Below are 3,959 nucleotides of genomic sequence, written 5' to 3'. Positions count from 1 at the left end.
AAAGATGGACAGTTCTGAATACAATAATTGTATATTGAGCATAAAATTGTATATTATTATATTTGTTTTCTTGAAATGGAAATTTATAGTTACATATTTTGAAATCTCTCTTATGTTCTGCTGTGCAGTGACAATGTTTTTAAAAAATATTTTTCTATCTTGTATTTAAATTTTAAATAAATACATTTGTAAAAGTTTCTTCCAATAATCTAAATGAAAAGTAATTAGAATTAGACTGTGTTGGCATCAGTAGGAATTGAAAGAAGAAGGCCAATTTTTTTTTTTTTTTTTTTTTTTGCTGAGACAATTGGAGTTAAGTGACTTGCCCAGGGTCCCACAGCTAGGAAGTGTTAAGTGATCAAATTTGAACTCAAATCTTCCTGACTTCAGGGCTGGTGCTCTATCCACTGTGCCACTTAGGGTCCCTAGAAGAGTATATATATAATTTAGGATATAAAGAAAAGAAAACCAAAAACCAGTGATATTTTTGCCTTCAAGGAGTTCACATTCAAATAGGGAGGCAGCATGTAAACAATTATGTGCACACAAGATATATGCAGTGGGAAACAATCTTAGGAGCGATGGGTAGATTTGAAAGAAACTATTTATCTATTCATTTATTCACCAACTTGGCTTGCCTATTTAGCCTTCCTTCTCAAACAGGAGCATGACATTAGGGGCTGCTGTGACATGCAGGTGAATTGGATTTCAGTGAGGGAGGGCTGGGCAAGATCATCTGCCTCCCTTTCCCCTCCAAAGCCCTCTGGGCCCAGTGGCCAGATATAGATCAGGAGTGCTATGGGAAAAGCTTTGTACTAGGTAAACCATGAGATAGGGAAGGAGATGCAAAATTATAATTTGATCCTTGAGGAAGAAATCAAAGATGCCTTTCTGGTTCTGAGTATGGGTAACTGTGGAAATGATGCTAACATTGATAGAAACAGGAAAGCCAGGAGAAATAGGTTTTGGAAGAAAGATGATAATTTCAATTTTGAGTTGGAGGTGCTGATAGGACATTCATGCTGAGAAGTCCTCAATGTGGTTGGAAATACTGTTGGAACTCAAGAAAAAGATCTGGCCCGGAGATTTATTTTGAAAGTCAACCTCATAAGGGACTATTGAAAACATGGAAATGAGTATCACTGCCAAAGGGCCATAGAGAAAGAAGAGAAGAGGGCTGAGAAGGCCAGAATATTATAGGAATATCATATTTAAGGCGCAGGAAGAGGAAAGGCAGCCAATGGAGAGAGGAGGGAAAGGGGCCAAAGAAGAAAACAGAGAAAGAGTAGTCAAGTCATTTTTTGTAGGGATGAAAGAAATAGTTGTTTCAGCTTTGGAAAAACTCAAAACTGAGGGACCTGAAACCAAGCATAAAAAATATGAGCCTGTCATTATTTTTGATTCAAGTGAAATAGGATCTGTTTACATGTTGTTACTAAAGGATTTCTTCATTTTTTAAAAATTTAGTTCTTCGTTTGTCCTAGAAATACGGACATGAAACATTTTCAGGAAAGTGTCAATATTGACTGCATATCACAAATTTGCCCTGAGTTTGGGGTCCGGGGGAGCTTCCTTTTATGATAGTTCTCTTGAAAATAGTGGCTCTCATTAAGTGGGAGGATAATCACGGAAAAATGAAAAGTTTCAAGCGCTAGTAATTCTTTTTTAAAAATCAAAATATACAGGAGTTTGGTGAAACCAAAACATTACCAGATTAATATTTTTTTTCCTGAAACAGATTAGATGGATGGTCTGATTGGCTAGTCAGTTTATTTTTATAAGGCCAATTATATGTGATGCCTACATCAAAGATTTGGAAAGGACACTTTACTTCTTTTTAATATAAACAGTATCTAATCCAAAGCAGAATTAAACTAGTGTAATTTCATTTGGAAATAACTTATTTAGTGAAACTTCCAGCCTGGGATATTTGTTACATCCTACTCATTCACAGCAAGCCTGGTGAGTTCCAGAAAGGAGAATCAGAATCAATCACTTTAGTGGGGGGAGGGAGGAAGGAGAAAAAAAATAAGCTTTGTGATGATGTGGGTCAAAGGTGGAAATGCATAAAACAATTTGTTTTGGTTAAAAGTCTGGTTTTCAAAAAAGTTTTGGAAAAAATGTTTCCTCTCCTTTTCTTTCTCCTTCCACCCACCATGGTCATATATTGTGTGTACAGCAAATTACTGAATTTTGGTCTCATCTTTACAGTCTGAATGCAGAGCATAATGCAACTTTCATAGCCACCATGTAAAAAGTTTCTCTTATCTGAGGAAACAGATACTTCCTCTTTTCTGAACGTTTCTTTGATTCCCCCAGCAAGAACTGAGCCCTTCCTCCTCAAATTTGTTATAGGATTTTGCATTTATTTTTGCACTTATTTTCCGAGTCATATATATATATATATATATATATATATATATTATATATATATATATATATATATATATATATATATATACATATATATATATTATATATATAATGGTTGTGGTTTAGAGCAATACATAAGTAGTGTGAATTAATAGGGATTTTGCTACAGAGTACCAAAATTTAAAGGGTTCCAAGAGCATTGAATGGTTTTTCAGAAGTATTAAAACAATTTAATTTAATAGACTAAGCAAGGATCAGTAATTAAAATAGGAAGTTCTTGAAAGTGTGGAATTCTTTCATCTTCTCCTCTGCATGTTTTGGTAGTATCTGATATTTTTTCCCAAACGAAATGGATTTCTCTTGAAGATTTATTTAAGGCAATGTTTCTCTCTTTCTTGAATGGATATGGTATAATTTTCCCCCCAAGTATAAACATTTCTAGTAATATATCTGCATATTCTAATTCATTTTATAATTTTTGTGTACATATATATCTTATCTATAATACAAAATTATAAATTCCTTGAGATAGAGACTGTGTCATCTTTCTCTGTCCTTTTTGTGTTCCTATTTTCTGGAGCTATTTGTATTCACTTTAGCAACACATATCTTAGAACTATAATGATACAGAGAAGATTAAGATGGCCCCTGTGCAAAGATGCCATAGCAACTCATAAAACATTCAATACTTCTTTTCTAGGGCATCTAGGTGGCACAGTGAATACAGTGTTGGCTCTGAAGTCAAGAAGACCTGACTTCAAATTTTATCTCAGATACTTAATAGCTATGGAACCCTAGGGAAATTGCTTATACTGTTTGCCTTAGTTTCTTCATTTGTAAAACAAATTGGAAAAGGAAATGGCAAACCAGTCCAATGTCTTTACCAAGAAAACCCTAATAGGGTTATGAAAAGTCAGATTCAACAACCCACATTATCACAAAACTTATTTAACTATTTTATGTGTGTTGGAGGAAAGAACTTTGTTCACCAAGAAAAATGGGAATTTATCCATCTATTTTTTATAGTCTTGGAGAGGTGCTAGTGTTACTCATGGATATTCAATGACTTGGCCTTGGTCATATAGTAACAAGTCAAAGTGGAGATTTTAATCCAGAAATTCCTGACTCTGGGCTCATCAATCTTTCCACTACACCAAGCTGCCTTTCATCTTATATATAGTAAAAAACTTATTATTTGCTGAATTGAAACAAAATCTCTCAATCCTACACAAACTACAGAAGCCTTCTTTATACTAGCTTATACAATTCTAACTTTCTGTCTAACAGATGGAGAGTGATGGTCATGAAACAGACTTGATAAGGTTTTGGGAAATTATTTAATCTGTTCTGATGCTTTTAGAAAGGAATTCACTTGCAATGCCCCCAAAAGTTTTCCCTAACTGGAAACCAAGTGGTTGCCCATCTATTAGAGAGTGGATGAATGAGTTATGGTATATGAATATTATGGGATATTATCGTTCTATAAGAAATGATCAAGAGGATGATTTCAGAGAAGCTTGGAGAGTCTCATATGAATTGATGCTGAGTGAAGTGAGTAGAACCAAGAGAACACTGTATACACAGCA

At 34.3% G+C, this 3,959-nt stretch overlaps 1 non-coding gene across 1 annotated transcript; it reads left to right on the top strand.

Annotated features, from left to right (window-relative positions):
- The first annotated feature begins 2,959 nt into the window (after positions 1–2,959).
- On the top strand, positions 2,960–3,066 carry LOC111720453. The gene has a single exon (XR_002770131.1). It is a non-coding gene; the product is annotated as a U6 spliceosomal RNA (small nuclear RNA).
- The last annotated feature ends 893 nt before the right edge of the window (positions 3,067–3,959 follow it).

This window comes from Sarcophilus harrisii, chromosome 4 (genome assembly GCF_902635505.1).
Source record: "Sarcophilus harrisii chromosome 4, mSarHar1.11, whole genome shotgun sequence".
In the NCBI taxonomy this organism is placed as follows: domain Eukaryota; kingdom Metazoa; phylum Chordata; class Mammalia; order Dasyuromorphia; family Dasyuridae; genus Sarcophilus; species Sarcophilus harrisii.
Note: the sequence above shows the minus strand (reverse complement) of the source record. Positions and strands in the feature narration are given on the sequence as shown.